This window comes from Vigna angularis, chromosome 4 (genome assembly GCF_016808095.1).
Source record: "Vigna angularis cultivar LongXiaoDou No.4 chromosome 4, ASM1680809v1, whole genome shotgun sequence".
NCBI classification, from domain to species: Eukaryota; Viridiplantae; Streptophyta; class Magnoliopsida; order Fabales; family Fabaceae; genus Vigna; species Vigna angularis.
This window is the reverse complement of record NC_068973.1, coordinates 22,292,260-22,309,798: the sequence shown is the minus strand read 5'-3', so window position 1 is coordinate 22,309,798 and position 17,539 is coordinate 22,292,260. Positions and strand designations below refer to the sequence as shown.

Genomic DNA, 17,539 nt, shown 5'->3' with positions numbered 1-17,539 from the left:
AACTGCTTGATTTGGGTCTGGAACTAGGAAGAATGTAGGTGGGTGGAGATTAGGAGCATTTTTAGCAAGATTTTGAAAAATCTGCAGAATCGCCACTCAGCGGAAATTTCCCCTGAGCACGATTCTGGCAGAGTTATTTTTTGTGCTTCTTTTCGCTGCTGGCTTGCTGTATAAGTTGCGCTGAGGGGTTTTGATTGCCCTCAGCGGTGATAGGAATGATCTTAGGGTGTTGTTTGTGGTTTACTAATGCTTAACAATATGTCTTGTGGTTTTGTGAATTGTGTTTGATGTAGGGATGACCTCTTCATCGGGCAAGAGAATCAAGACTATAGGATCGAAGAGGAAGGATAAGGAGCCAGAACGCTCCTATGCCAACAAGTTCCTATCTCGCAAGCATGAGCGCCACTTCAAAGTTGTCAAAGATAGGAGGCTACTAATGGAAAGGAAGGTTGGACTAATACTTTACTTTGCTCCACAGTTTGGGGAGCAATTGGAGAACATGAACTGAGGGAGGCTAGCCACTTACCTTGCACCAGCTAACATAGCAGTGGTGAAAGAATTTTACACCAACGCAAGAAGGTTAGGTGATCATCCTGCTGAGGATTATTTGAGCTATGTTAGAGGACACGCCATTCGGTATGACCCTGATTCCATTAATAGATTTTTAAATACTGAATGGGCTGGTGAGCAGTGTCAGTTTGCTCTCAATATGGAAGAAGGAGCGGACTTTGGTGATGTGGAAAGTGTGCTATGTGTTCCTGGTGGACAATTTCAGAGAAACTGGAATGGTGCTATTGTGAACATCAGGAGAGCTGATCTGACTCCTCTAGCAAAGTATTGGATGGCATTTTCTCATGCCAACATCCAGCGATGCTCACATGTCTTAGACATTACTGTCAGTAAGGTGCTTCTTTTGTACTGTGTGCTTAGAGGGATGGACATTAACATTGGCCAGGTCATAGCTAATGAGATACAGGTGTGTGCCAACACTATGAATAACAAATCACCTCTAGGGTATCCCTCTTTGATTACACACTTATGTGAGCTAGGTAGGATGAATATTTCTGCTCCACCATTTGAGAGGCCTAGGAAAGCTATTGATGAGGCCTATTACAGACAATATTGTGGAGGTGATGAGGCAGCTCAACCAGTACCACCACGCCGTCCCCGCAGAGGGAGAGGACCACCACAAAGCCAGGCATCTGCAGAGCCTCCGGAGGCAGAGCCATTTTAGATTAGCGAGATGTATATGTCTCTTATAGATGCTAGGATGCAGTCCATCCACAGAGGGCATGTGGCCAAAGCATAGATGATTATTGGGATGTATGATACACCCCCAGAACATAAGTAGACCATGGATGAGTTTCATAATGTTGTGGCATGGCCAGAGGAGCAAGCCCAAGGCAGTAGAGCTGGAGTAGCTGAAGCTTCAACTATGGATGATGACGATGCTTTTGAAGATGCTGAGGATGATGAAGAAGAGGAAGATTCAGATGACAGCATGGCTTGATGAGGATCTGAGATAGCATCTACTGATGGATGCTATCACCTCTAGAGCAGGATTTGTTATCTTTTGTACTATTGAACTTATTTGCTTCTATTTTTAGAATAAGGTTGTGATGTACTCAGTTTGAAACTTTATCTGCTATGATGGTTTGCTTGTGAATTTTGCATGATGAGTATTGCTTGATGATGCTTGGATAATGATCGATGTTGAGATTATGCACTTTATATGCTGATATACAGGTGGTTGTTCATGAGTTATGTGAATAAATGCATGATGTTGTGATTGTGATTATGATACTAAGCAGGATGTGTATGTGGAATGTGAATGAGCCTATATGTGAGGTTTTGAACTCCAGAGTTGTTGTGAATGAATGCTATTACATTGAAAGCATGAATGACTTTGCCCACGTTTCTATGATTGAATCACTTACTTGTATGTGTCATATGATCAAGGCCATCTGTTATTACCCTTTATTAGCCAAATGATTTTAGCCCAATAAAAGAGAGCACAATGTGTTCTATCCTTTGAACCCTTAGCTTTGAACATGATAGAAAACCCTTTTTGAAAAGCTTTACCTTGAGTTGATTTGAAGATATCTTGTGGTATTGATAAATGTTCAAGTTTGGGGTTGTTGGGTGGTTTAAAAAGGGGAATATGAAAAGCATTGAGCTAAGCATGTGAAAAGTAAAATAAAAAGGAAAAAAGAAGAAAGAAAAAGAAAGGCTTAATGCAAAAGAAAGTTGGGAAGAAGGAAGAATGGTTGTGTTTAGATGATTCACGTAACTCAAGGATTTTGTGATCTAGAAAAACCAATTTTCTTGTTAGTCTAGCCACATTATAAGCCATAGAAAAGTCCTTATGATGATACTTGCTTATGAATGTGTTTGATTCTGGTTAAATGAAAGGCAAAGTTAATTCATGTGACATTGTGATAGTAGAGTGAAGGAGTGACCTCCTATACACTTGTGTGTTTGAGTGCCACTTTATCTAGTGAGGAAAGATTCCATGAGCATATGTTTACATCTATGCTTAGTTGATTGATCATTCATGAAAATAACATTTGTTGGATATTATGTGATTATGTGAACACTAAAGCATGTGTGCATCTTGACTGAATTCTTTATGTTGAGCTAATTTGAGTAATTACTTATCTTGAAAGAAGAAGTTTTGAATGTGGTGAACCATTGTATGGACTGGTGGAAGATTGAGTTACATCTTGTTTGCTTGAGGACAAGCAAAGTTCTAAGTTTGGGGTTGTGATAACAGTTGAAAAACATTTATTTTTATACTTAATTTTGACATCAAAAACAACCTTTATGACTTAGAAACTAGCTTAGAATCATGCTTTTGTTTATGTTTTGGAAATAAGAGAGTTGGATGGGTTTTATGCTTGGTTTTCCTTGTTTTTGCAGGTTTTAAGATGAATTGAATGGAAAAAGTGAACTAGCCAGAAGTTGGATTCAGAAAAGGAAGAAAAAGTGCATTAAAGAAGAGCTGCAAGTACCGCTCAGCGGCACTTTTACTACTGAGCGGCACTCTGAAGTCCTGCAGTCACCACTGAGGCGCAAAACTGTAGCTAAGCGTCAAATAGAAGAACCGCACTTACCGCTGAGCGGTAATTATCGCTGAGCGCCATTTTAATGGGCCTTGGACCACTTTTCTGTAATCATTAAAAGGCTATATAAGGTTTCAACCGAATTAGGTTTAGTATCTTTGGCCAGAACGAAGAAAAATCACACTTTCTTCACCTCTTGGAGAAGGATTTTGGATGCTCAAGCTCCACTCTTCAAATTCTAGTGTTTTATCTTTCATTGTTTCATTATTTTTCATCTAGTTTCAACATGATTATGGTGAACTAAACCAGGCGTGAAACAATGGTTTCACTTAAAGACTGGTGCTCAACGGTGGCGCCCAGGCATGAAACAATGGTTGCACTTCCAGACTGGCGCTCAGCGACTTAAAATGACGCTCAGTGCTATCTACGATTCTTCTATGTGACACTTTTCCAGCCTTTCCTGACTTCAGCTCCTAGCTACTTCAACTTCATCCAATTCATCTTAATTCCTGTCAAAACAAAGAAAAACAAGCATAAAACCCATCTAACTCTCTTATTCTCACAACTTAAGAAAAAACATGATTTCAAGCTAGTTTCTAAGTCATAAAGGGTGTTTTTAGTATCAAAATTAAGTATAAAAATAACGGTTTTTCAACCGTTATTACAACCCCAAACTTAGAACTTTGCTTGTCCTCAAGCAAACAAGATATAACGCAATCTTCTACCAATTAATGCAATGGTTCAACACTTTCAAAAACTCTTCTTCCAAGACAAGTAATTACTCAAATCAGCTCATCAAACAAAATTGAGTCAAGATGTGCACATGCTTTGATTAATAATCACTCATTATGATTTCACATAATCACCTAATATCCAATAGATGCTATTCTCATGAATGATCAATTAACTAAGCATAAATGTAATCATGTATTCATGGAACTCTTCCTCACCAGACAAAGTGTTTCACTCAATCACACAGGTGTATATAGAGGTCACTCCTTCACTCTACTATCCCAATGCCACATAGAACAAAATTTTCTTTCATTTACCACAATCAATCATACTCACAGACAAGTATCATCACAAGGACTTTCCATGGCTTGTAACGTGGCTGGGCTAAGAAGAAAAATTGGTTATTCAAGATCATAAAATCCTTGAGTTAAGAGAGTTATTCATAAATTTATCATTCTAGTTCAATCTCTCTTTGGACAAACCAATCTCACTCATTCCCAACTTTCCCCTTTTTGCATTGAGCTTTTTTTTCTTTGCATTTTATTTTCTTTTCTCTTTTTTCATACTTGCTCAACACTTAGCTCAATGATTTTAATTAATTTCCTTTTCAATTCTCCCAATCAACCCCAAAGTGGAACCTTTATCAATACCACAAAATTATTCTCAAGTTAACTCAAGGTAAAGATTTTCACAAGGGATCTGTTTAATGCTTGAGGTTCAAAAAGGGTAGAACAGTTTGTGCTATTTTTCATTTGGCTAAAATCATGCATTGGCTAAGAAAAAGGGTAATAAAAGAATGGCCTTGATCATATGACACAAGCAAGCAAGTAGTTCAATCATAGAAACCTACACAAAATCATTCATGGTTTCAAAAGAATAGCAATCATTCACAACAAATACTCTAGAGTTCAAAACCTCACATATAAGTTAATTCAATGTTCCACATACACCAAATACACATCCTGCTTAGCATCATAACCACAACCATAACATCATGCATCTATTCACATAGTTTGTGAACCATCATCACCTGTATATCAAAAATACAGTGCAACATCTCAACATCAATCAATATCAAAGCATCATCAAGCAATACTCATCACACACAAATCAATATCAAACCACCACATCAGATATAGGTTTCAAACTGAGTACATCAACACCTATTCTAAAAACTGAAGCAAAATAAAATTCACAAAAATAAAAAGACAAGTTGAGAAAACTAGGTTGCCTCCCAGTAAGCGCTTCTTTAACGTCACTAGCTTGACCCAATAAACTCATGGATCCACCAACTTCATAACTATTGAAAGGCGTTCCACTTCTCCTTCCAAATAGTGCTTGAGACGTTGACCATTCACTATCCAACTTCTCTATGGATCACTAGCAGCTGGATCTACCAATTCAATTGCTCCATGGGGATGCACCTCCTTTACTATTGATAACAGTTGAAAAACTGTTATTTTCATGTCTAAAACTGATACTACAAGCAACCTTTAACACTTAGAAACTAGCTTGGAATCATGTTTTTGCTTACATTTTCAGAAATAAGAGAGTTGGACAGGTTTATGCTTGATTTAAGTGTTTTATGCAAATTTTGAGGTGAATTTGATGAAAGAAGTGAAGTAGGACAGAGTTGGAATCAGAAAAGGACACAAAAAGTGAAAATGGTGAAGCCGCAAGTACCGCTCAGCGCCATTTTACCGTTGAACGGCACTACTTAACACTCTTTGGCACCGTTGAGGGGTGAAAGTGCAGCTGAGGGGAAAAATTCAACACACGCACTTACCGCTGAGCGCCATTAATTTGGGTTTGGGCCTACTTTTCTGTAATTTTTAGAATAGTATATAAGTTTTAGGACGTCCTAGGGTTTGTATCTTTGGCTGGAGAAGACACAAAACACACTTTTCACCCCTTGGGGGTAGAATTGGAGATGGTGACGGCTCTCCTCTTCTCTTTCTAGGGTTTTTCTATCTGTTCCATTCTTTTATTATTGTTCATCTAGTTTCACCATGAATATGGTGAACTAAACTTTGTATTGTTGTTGGGGAATCAATGTAATCTTTTGAAGCTCTCATATATGGAATTATGTGTTTAAACATCATATTTATGATACATGCTTTCTTTCATCATTAGTTAGGGTTTTTCTTCTTTGCTCAAAGCATGCATTCTTTAACTCATTCGATGTCATGATTATTGGTTTTATTGATATGGACACATACGATAAAATCTAGATCCGGGGAAACTTTCCCAACAATTGTATAAACCTAGACATAGGAATATGATGGTTGGTTGCCGTTAAGCTTCTGTTTACTATAATGCATGATTAATTGCTAGGGAGACAAGACATTGTAAACTAGTGATTATGATTAGCCTTTCTTCGCTGAGACATCGGGTTTAAGGTAAATTAGAGAGTGGCATTAACATTGATGAAAAGAATGATGGATTCCTAAATATATGAGAGTGGATAAGATGAAATTGATTACCCCAACAACATACTCATCCATATAATTCGTTCCAAGTGTTTGTGTTCTTCTTTCCATTGATCAAAACTCATGCATACATGTTTACTTTTTGTCTTTTGCATTTGAAACCTCAAGAATTTGTTTATTTTCACAAGTCTTAAATAATCAAGAAGTCATATAACTAACTAGGCCGTGAGTCCTTTGGGAGAACGATACTTGGTCTTACCAAGTTTATTACTTGATACGATTCGCTCACACTTGCCGAGGTTACAAGTTTTGGCGCCGTTTTGAGTGTTCAGAAATTTGTCATCAACTATGAACGGTCCCGACCATTTTGACTTCAACTTCCTAAGAAACAACTTCAAACGTGAATTGAACAACAACACATGTTGCCCTGGATTAAACACTTTTTTTATCAACTTCCTGTCATGATAGAATTTTACCTTTTCTTTATAATTCCTGGATGAATCATATGCATGCAACCACATTTCTTCAAGCTCTAATATCTGCCTTCTGCGTTTATTTTGAGTATCATAGGGATCAAAATTAAAAAATTTTAGAGCCCACAAAGCTTTAGGCTCCATCTCCACTGGCTGATGACATGCTTTCCCATAGACTAATTGAAAAGGTGATAAACCCATAAATGTCTTCATTGTTGTCCTATATGCCCAGAGAGCATCATCAAATTTTTGAGACCAGTCCTTTCTTGATGAAGCAACTGTTTTCTCCAAGATTCTCTTTATCTCCCTGTTGGACACCTCAATTTGCCCATTAGTCTGTGGATGATAAGGTGCAACCACCTTATGTCTCACATCATAATGTTTGAGCACTTTCGCAAGTTGAAAATTGCAAAAATGAGATCCTCCATCACTAATAAGTACTCTTGGAGTTCCAAAGCGTAAGAAGATTTGCCTCTTCAAATATTTAATCACAGTGCTAGCATCATTTTTGGGACAAGCTAGGGCTTCCACCCATTTACTCACATAATCCACTGCCACCAATATGTATTCATTATTGAAAGATGGTGGAAAAGGTCCCAAAAAAACAATACCCCAGCAATCAAAGACTTCAACCTCTAAAATGCCTTGTAATGGCATCTCATGACGTCTTGAAATAGTCCTAGTCCTTTGACATTTATCGCAATTTCTGGCATGATTATGAGCATCTTTAAACAAGGTAGGCCAATAAAATCCTGACTGGAGAACTTTTACTGTTGTTCTTTCTCCATTAAAATGTCCCCCATAAGGTGAATCATGACAGTGCCAAAGAATTCCTTCTGCTTCTTCATTTGTCACACACCACCTCAGAAGATTATCTGCTCCAATTTTGAACAAGTAAGGATCATCCCAAATAAATTGTTTTACCTCATGCAAAAACTTCTTCCTTTGTTGCCAATTCTAGTCTTCCGAAATTACTCCTGCATCTTTAAAATTAGCCAAATCAGTAAACCATGGCCTTTATTGAATATACAAGAGTGTCTCATATGAAAATGACTCCCAGATTTCTTTTTCCTTACTTGTAACCTCATTATTAACTAATCGAGATAAGTGATCAGCAATCAAATTCTCAATCCCCTTCTTGTCACGAATTTCCACATCAAATTCTTGTAATAAAAGCACCCATCTAAATTTCTCCAAGGCATAAACTATAGCCATAAATTTCTTCTCAGTAGTAGCATAATTCAACTGGACATCATTCAAAACTTTGTTAGCATAATAGATAGTGTGAAATACCTTTTCTTTTCTCTGACCAAGCACAACTCCTATTGCATAATCACTAGCATCACACATTAATCCAAATTTTTATTCCAATTTGGAGCTACAATCACTAGGGCCGAAACCAATTTGCTTTTGAAGATGTCAAAATCTTTTAAACATTCTTCATTCATCACAAAGGGTACATCTTTAACAAGCAAATTACTCAATGGTTTAGCAATTTTCGAGAAGTCTTTAATAAATCTTCTATAAAACCCAGCATGGCCTAAAAAAGTTATAATTCCCTTCACGTTTGTTGGTGGTGGAAGTTTCTCAATGACCTCTACTTTGGCTTTATCCACTTCAATCCCCCTAGCAGAAATCTTGTGACCTAACACAATTCCTTCTATTACCATAAAATGACATTTCTTCCAATTAAGCACAAGATTCGTTTGAACACATCTCTTGAGGACAATATCAAGATTAGCCAAACACCTTTGGAAAGAATCTCCAAACACCAAAAAATTATCCATGAAGACTTCTATACACTTTTCTATGAGATCCACAAAAATTGCTTGCATACACCTTTGAAACGTAGTTGGAGCATTACATAACCCAAATGACATCTTTTTATAAGAAAATACACCAAATGGACATGTGAATGTCGTGTTCTCTTGGTCTTTTTGATCTACCACAATTTGATTGTATCCAGAATATCCATCTAGAAAGCAATAAAAAGCCTGTCTTGCCAACTAGCATCTCATCCATAAAAGGAAGGGGAAAATGATCCTTCCTAGTGGCCTTATTTAACTTCCTGTAATCAATGTACATCCGTCATCCAGTAACAGTCCTAGTAGGAATAAGCTCATTCTTCTCATTATAGATTACTGTCATCCCACCTTTCTTTGGCACTACTTCTACTAAACTCACCCATTCACTATCAAAGGTTGGATATATAATGCCAGCTTCCAGAAGCTTCAATACTTCTTTTCTAACCACCTCCTTCATCATAGGATTTAACCTTCTTTGTGGTTGAGCACTTGGTTTATAGTCATCCTCCATAAATATTTTATGCATGCAGTAAGTTGGACTTATACCTTTGAGATCTGAGATTGACCACCCAATAGCTTCTTTGTTGGCATTCAATATTTCTACCAACTTTTCTTCTTCTTTACGAAGCAGAGAATTACTAATGATGACTGGCTTCGTTCCATCTTCTTCTAAGAAAACATACTTCAAATTTGATGGTAACATCTTTATCTCCAACTTCTTTTCTTTGACTTCTTCTTATCAATCATCTCAAATTAGCCTCCTCCATTGGGATCTTCTTCAATGTCTCCAAATCCGTCATACACTCATCAATTAATTTTTCTTCCTCTTCATTAAAGTCTTCACAGGCATCAATAAGAGTTTTTTCTAACGGAGAAGAATAACGTACCATCTTCTCTTGTACCATACAAACTTCATCAAGCATATCAAATTGGAAACATGCTTTATCATCTTTAGGGTGTGTCATGGCTTTGAATACATCAAAATTCACTTCTTCATCTTGAACTCTTACTTTAAGCTTGTCCTTCTCCACATCAATTAAAACTTTAGCAGCCGTCATAAATGGTCTCCCTAAGATGAGAGGCACATCTCCATTCTCCTCCATCTCCATTATGACAAAATCCACTAGGAATACAAATTTGTCTACCTTCACCAGCACATTGATAACGGTTTAAAATACCGTTATCTGAGATGTAATTTTGATACTAAATGCACCGTTTTTGACTTAGAAACTTGCTTTGACTCATGTTTTTGCTTTAGTTTTGTGAATAAGAGAGTTGAGGTTATACTTGATGATTTTATCACCAAATTCCCTTGATATTGTAGGCTATTGGAATAATTTGAAGCAAGAATTAAAGTTCCAAATAGTTGGAATGCAAAAAAGTCAACTAGAATGTAGAAAAGTCAACCAAAGTGCAGAAAAGTCAACCAGAAAAGTCAACCGTGATGCTTGGGCGACTAGTGGAGGCTTGGGCGGCCAGAAATCAACGCCCACTGCCTGGGCGGCCAAAAAGGGGCGCCCGGGCGACGTGAGTTGTGGATTAGGCCCAGTTTTTGCTCTGTTTTGACTGTTTTGGAACGGGCCCTATTTCTACTCTTTTCCGACTCTATTTAAAGGATCCCGGCGCTCTAGGTTTGGTATCTCTGGCTGGAGCAACACAACAACACACTCTTTTACGCTATAAAGGCGGATCTAGAGGCAGAAGCATCCTCTTCTACTCTTAGGGTTTTACTATCTCATGCTTTTCCATTGTACATCTAGTTTCTCCATGTCTATGGGGAACTAAACTCTATTTGTTGTTGGGGAATGATGTAACCTTGTGAACACTCATGTATTTGAATTGATTCTTAATCATCTATGCTTTATTCATCATATTTTAGGGAATTCATCTTTTTCAATGCTTGCTCTATTTAACTCATTTAGTTGCATGATTTATGAATTGCATGAGTGTCGGGAGGATCCTTACAATTCAAGTTCTTGTTGAATTTTTCCAAGGGCAATATTTCTCAGGGATGAGGGTATGAGTACTTAGTCGTCTTAAGCTCTTGATCTTCAGACTTAATTTTCTAGGAATGCTAGGAATTGCACGAATTAGGAATTAAGGCAGACTTATTGCGCCAAGGGATTGGGTTCTAAGTACTTTAGTGAGTGACGTTAACATTAATGCATAAAGAGAAATTCTTATATACATAAGAAGGAACTTGGTGAAATCTAACCCCAACAACACATTTTGTCTCATATTAAACAACATCCGTTCATCTTTGTGTTACTGTACTATTGATCAATTTGCATTCATATTTAATTTTATGTCTTTGCTTTTTAAACCAATGATCTCATTTATTTTAAGTTTTAATTAATTGAGTTATCACGCAATTGTTTACTGCCGAGAGTCTTCTGGGATACGATACTTGGTCTTACCATTTTATATTATTTGTGCGATTCGGTACACTTGCCGATCCATCAACAAGTTTTTGGTTTCGTTTCTGGAGATCAAAAATATTGTCAACAAGTTTTTGGTGCCGTTGTCGGGGGACTCACGGTTTAAACTATTATATTTGTGTGATTCTTAATTAATTTTGGCTTTATTCTATTTTACTTTATTTTATTTTATTTGATTTGATTTTATTCTATTTTATTTTATATTCATATCTTTTATTTTTATTTTTGTTTTGTGCGAACAATATTTTCTAGGGTTTTGTGTCTAAATGCTTGCAGGATGCAATTCAGACAAGAAATTAATTATATGGGCACTCAATTCCACCAAGGTACTTTCAACTACTAGGAATCTCACTTAAGCATGGATCAAAGTCAATTTGGGCATGTTGCCAGAAAATTTTATAGAGAACCACAAAAACAATGGCAACAACTTCCTGAAGAAATTCAATAAAAAGAGAAAAAGTCCAGAGGAGGAAACAATTGAGGTTCAGAGCAAATGTAGTGTGATCTTGCAAAAGGCACTTCCTCCAAAAGCTAAAGATCCGGGAAGTTCCAATATTCCCTGCACTATTGGGAGTCATGAAAGAGGGAAAGCCTTAATTGATTTAAGGTCCAGTATCAACTTGATGCCCTTATCTGTACTTGAAAAGATTGGTGGTCTTGAAGTGAAGCCTACAAAGAGGAAGCTGCTGAAGATAAGTTGGTGTAGAGATAGAAAGGAGAACACAAAAGATTAAAGTTGGAATTGGATGATCCATATTGAGCTTAATGGTGTCAAGCTAGTGACGTTAAAGAAGCGCTTGCTGGGAGGCAACCCAGTCTCTGAATTTTTTTTATCTTTTATTTTGTTTTATTTATTTTTTTATTTTATTTTTTTCTATTTTTTATTTAGTTGTGTGGTTTGGATTTGATTTTGTTTTTGTGTGTTTGAGTTTTTTTTTAGGTTATATGCTGCTTTTGATGGCAATAATGACAACATCTACTGATGGATGCATCTACAACATCTACTGATGGATGTTGCTATGGAAGAAGACGGTGATCAGACATCTACTGATGGATGTTACTGATAGTATTTACTGATGGATGCTATGACGATGAAGATTGGGTCAAGCTAGTGACGTTAAAGAAGCGCTTGCTGGTAGGCAACCTAGTGTTTTACAAACTTTTATTTTATTTTTCTGTTTTTGTTTTATTGTTTTGATTGATTGTATTTTGTTTCTGTTTTATTTTTTTCTTTTATTGTACTTTGCTTCAATGAACTTCACTACTTTGATTCAATTGTGATTGTTTTGTGATAAGTAATGCTTTGTGATATTCTAGTGTATTGATTGATGTTGAGATGATGCATGATGTGTTGATATACAGGTGATGGCTCAAAATGTATGAAACAGGTGCTTGAGGTAAAATTTAATTGAGATATTGAGTAGGATGTTTTTCTGAATTCTGGGACTTGAGAGTTTACCTGTGTGAGTTTTGGGCTTCATAGTTGTTGTGAATAATTGTTATTACTTTGGAAGCATGAATGATTTTGCCCAAATTTTCTGTGATTCAACTACTTGCTTGCAGGTTTCATATGATCAAGGCCATCTTTTGTTATCCCAAAATTTGTTTAGCCTACTCATGAATTTTTCCAAATAAAAAGAGAACAATTTGTTCCATCCTTTGAACCTTTAGCCTTAAGCATGCTTTGAAAACCCTGTTTTAAATTCTTTACCTTGAGTTGAGTTGAGAATATTTGTGAGGTATTGATAAAGGTTCAAGTTTGGGGTTGCTAAAAAAAAATAAGCAGTGAGCACCAAGAAAAAGAAAAAGAGAAATCAAAAGAAAAGAAAAAAATAAAAAGAAAAGCTCACTACAAGGGAAAAGGTTGGGAATAAGAAAAAAGATCTTCTTGAAAAGAGAACCTATATGTAATTGTTAAATTCATAAATATCTCTCTTAACTCAAGGATTTTGCCTTCCTGAAAAACCATGTTTCTTCTTAGCCCAACCAAGTTACAAGCCAAGAAAAGCCCTCGTGCTAAAAACCTACTTGTGAGTATTATTGATTTTGGTTAAATCAAAGGCAAAATTAATTTGTGTGACATTGTGATAGTAGAGTGATTAAGAGATCTCACTATACACCTCCACATCTTGGCTGACATCTTTATGTTGAGTTCATAAAAGTGATCTCTTGTCCTGGAAGAAAAAGTTTTTGAAAAAGGTTGAGTCATTGTAGTGATTGTTCTGAAAAGCTAAGTTACAATTTGTTTTGCTTGAGGACAAGCAAAGTTTTGGGTTGTGATAACGGTTTAAAATATTGTTATCTGAGATGTAATTTTGATACTAAATGCACCATTTTAAACTTAGAAACTTGCTTTGACCCATGCTTTTGCTTTAGTTTTCTGAATAAGAGAGTTGAGGTTATACTTGATGATTTTATAACCAAATTCCCTTGATTTTGTAGGCTATTGGAATGATTTGAAGGAAGAATTAAAGTACCAAATAGTTGGAATGCAGAAAAGTCAACCAGAGTGTAGAAAAGTCAACTAAAGCGTAGAAAAGTCAACTAGAAAAGTCAACCGCGAAGCTTGGGCGGCCAGTGGAGGCTTGAGCGGCCAGAAACCGATGCCCACCGCCTAGGCGACATAAAAGGGGCGCTCGGGTGACGTGCGTCGTGCATTAGGCCCAGTTTTTGCTCTATTTTGATTGTTTTGGACGGGTCCTGTTTCTACTCTTTTCCGACTCTATTTAAAGGATCCCGACGCTCTAGGTTTGGTATTTCATGGCTGGAGCAACACAATAGCACACTTTTTTACTCTCTAAAGGCGGATCTAGAGGCGAAAGCTTCCTCTTCTACTCTTAGGGTTTTACTATCTCATGGTTTTCCATTGTACATCTATTTTCTCCATGCCTATAGGGAACTAAACTCTATTTGTTTTTGGGGAATGATGTAACCTTGTGAACTCTCATGTATTTGAATTGATTCTTAATCATATATGCTTTATTCATCAATTGTTAGGGAATTCATCTGTTTCAATGTTTGCTCTATTTAACTCATTTAGTTGCATGATTTATGAATTGCATGAGTGTCGGGAGGTTCCTTACAATTTAGATTCTTGTTGAATTTTCCCAAGGGTAATATTTCTCAGGGATGAGGTTATGAGTACTTGGTCGTCTTAAGCTCTTGATCTTCAGACTTAATTTTCTAGGAACGCTAGGAATTGCTCGAACTAGGAATTAAGGCAGGCTTATTGCGCCAAGGGATCAGGTTCTAAGTACTTTAGTGAGTGACGTTAACATTAATGCACAAAGAGGAATTCTTATATACATGAGAAGGAACTTAGTGAAATCTAACCCCAACAACATATTCATCTCATATTAAACAATATTCGTTCATCTTTGTGTTACTCTACTATTGATCAATTTGCAATCATATTTAATTTTCTGTCTTTGCATTTTAAACCAATGATCTCATTTATTTTAAGTTTTAATTAATTGAGTTATCACGCAATTGTTTAGTGCCGAGAGTTGATGACAAATTTATGAACACCGAAAACGGCGCCACAAACTTGTTTAACAATCGGCAAGTGTGACCGAATCGTATCAAGTAATAAAACTAGGTAAGACCAAGTATCGTTTTCCCAAAGGACTTACGGCCTAGTTAGTTATCTGATTTGTTGATTATTTAAGACTTGTGAACGATTGATTGTAGGTTTTTAAATGCAAAAGACAGTAATTAAATATGTATGCATCAATGTGATCAATGGCAAAAAGAGTAAAACAAACACGGAATGAATTATATGGATGAGTATGTTGTTGGGGTTATCAATTTCATCTTATCCACTCGCATATACTTTAGGAATTCATCAATCTTTTCATCAATGTTAATGCCACTCTCTAAATTACATTGTCAAGAAGGCCTAACCTTAATTACGAGTTCATATAATTCCTAGCATTCCTAGTAATTAGTTCTGAAGTGCAGGAGCTTAAAGGCAACCAATATGCTATTGGGAGAAATTCCCCGGATGTAGACTTCCCCGTACGTTCCCATATCGACAAAATCAATAATCATGACAATGAATGAGTTAAACAATGCAAGCTTTAAGCAAAAAGGAAAAACCCTAACTACTGATGAAAGAAAGCATGTATCTCAAATAAGATGTTTAAACACAAATTCCATATATGAGAGTTTCACAAGATTACATTGATCCCCCAACAACAATACAAGGTTTAGTTCACCATATTCATGGTGAATCTAGATGAACAATAATGAAAGAATGAAAGATAAAACCCTAGAAAGGTAGAGAGGTAGCCTGAGCATCCAAGATCTTCCTTCAAAGGGGTGGAAAAGAGAGTCTTTGCTTCGTCCCAGCCAAAGATACAAACCCTAGGAACACCTAAAGCTTATATACTATTCGTAATAATACAGAAAATTAGGCCCAAGCCCAAAATAGTACCGCTCAGCGGTAAACTACCGCTTAGCGGTAAGTGCGTGAGTTGGTTTCCTCCCCTCAGCGGCCTTTGCACCCCTCAACGGAGCCAACGTAGGTTTCTGAGTGCCGCTCAGCAGTAAACTGCCGCTGAGCGGTGGTTGCGGCTTCTTCTTTTGCACTTTTTGATATCTTTTCTGATTCCATTTCTATCCTTCTTCACTTCTTTCACTAAATTGACCTTAAAACCTGCACAAAACACTGAAATCAAGCATAAACCTGTCCAGCTCTCTTATTTCTAAAAATATAACCAAAAGCATGATTTCAAGCTAGTTTCTAAGTGTTAAAGGTTGCTTTTAGTATCAAATTTAAGCATGAAAATAATAGTTTTTCAACTGTTATCACAACCCCAAACTTAGAACTTTGCTTGTCCTCAAGCAAACAAAATGTAACTCAATCTTCTACCAATCTGTACAATGGTTCACTCATTAAAAAATCCTCTTTTCAAGATAAGTAAAAACTTCAATTAAACTTATGTCAAAGATTTCAATCAAGACATGCACATGCTTTGGGTGTTCACAAAATCACTTAATATCCAACAAATGCTATTTTTCATGAATGATCAATCAACTAAGCATGGATGTTCATGTGCTCACGAAATATTTCCTCACTAGGTAAAGTGTTTCTCTCAAACACAAGTGTATAAGAGGTAATCACTCATTCACTGTACTATCACAATGTCACATGAATTGACTTTGCCTTTCATTTAACTACAATCAAATAAATTCACATGCATGCATCATCAAAAGGACTTTTTAAAGGGCTTATAATGTGGCTGGGCTAACAAGAAAATTGTTTTTTCTAGATCACAAAACCCTTTAGTTAAGAGAATCATATAAACACAATCATTCTTACTTTTCCCAACTTTCCTTGGCATTGAGCTTTGCTTTTTCTTTTCTTTTCTTTTCTTTCTCTTTTCACATACTTAATTCTTAGCTCTTAGCTCAATGCTTTCAATTTCCCTTTTTATTTTCCAACAACCCCAAACTTGAACATTTGTCAATACCACAAAACATTTTCTACTTAACTCAAGGTAAAGCTTTTCAGTAAGGGTTTTCAAATCATGTTCAAGGCTAAGGGTTCAAAGGATAGAACACAAAGTGTTCTCTTTTAGTGGCTAATTTCATGAAACTGGCTAATACAAAGGTTACCAACAAATGGCCTTGATCATATAATGCAAACAAGCAAGTAATTCAATCATAGCAAACCTGGGCAAAGTCATTCATGCTTTCAAAGTAATAGCACTCAATCACAAAAACTCTGGAGCTCAAAACCTCACATATAAGCTCATTCACATTTGACATACACATCCTGCTTAATATCTCAATCACAATCATAATAACTTGCATTTGTTCACAAGGCTTGTGAACCACCTGTATAAACATGTAATTGTGCACATCTCAACATCAATCTATATCAAAGCATCATTCAAGCATTACTTATCAAACAATCACAATCATCAGCAAACCATCATAACAGATAAAGTTTCCAATTAAGTACATCAAACCCTAAACAAAAATAAATAAATAAGACAAATCCTACTTTAGTGCTTTGAAAAACTCAGCCCCATCAATGATGCTCTCTCCCAACCCCAAACTTAGATGAACAACAAGTAAGAAAGTGAGTGGAAAAGAAATTTTCTCAAAAAGGGTGAGGGAAAAGTTGTAGAAAACTTTGGAAAAGTATGCAGGAGTGTGTGTGCAGAGAAGAATCTAAAAGGAGAGGCCAAGGCGCAGCTTAGGGTATAAAAATACCCTAATGGGCTTGGGTTCCGCTGAGGGGCAACCTAAGCCCCTTCTGCGACACTACCGCTCAGCGGCACTTACGGGAAGTGCTCTCCTTCTCCTTAGCTTAACCTAAATGCGTCCTAAACATACCCCTCACTAGCTCCCTACAATAAAATTTTCAAATCACTCATGCATAACCCTATTATGCAACTAAAGCAGGATCAAAACAAAAAAAAAATAGAGAAAAATCAATCAACTGGGTTGCCTCCCAGGTAATGCTTGTTTAACGTCACGAGCCTGATCCAAAATCCACCAACACCCATCAGTAGGTGCAAATCTTTCTTACCAACACCCATCAGTAGGTGTATACAAACATAGTATCCTTCAGTAGATACTCTTCCGCCT

At 36.6% G+C, this 17,539-nt stretch overlaps 1 pseudogene; it reads right to left on the bottom strand.

The window, feature by feature from the left end:
• LOC128196231 (uncharacterized) overlaps window positions 1–17,539 on the bottom strand; it is a 194,970-nt pseudogene that overhangs the window by 98,447 nt on the left and 78,984 nt on the right.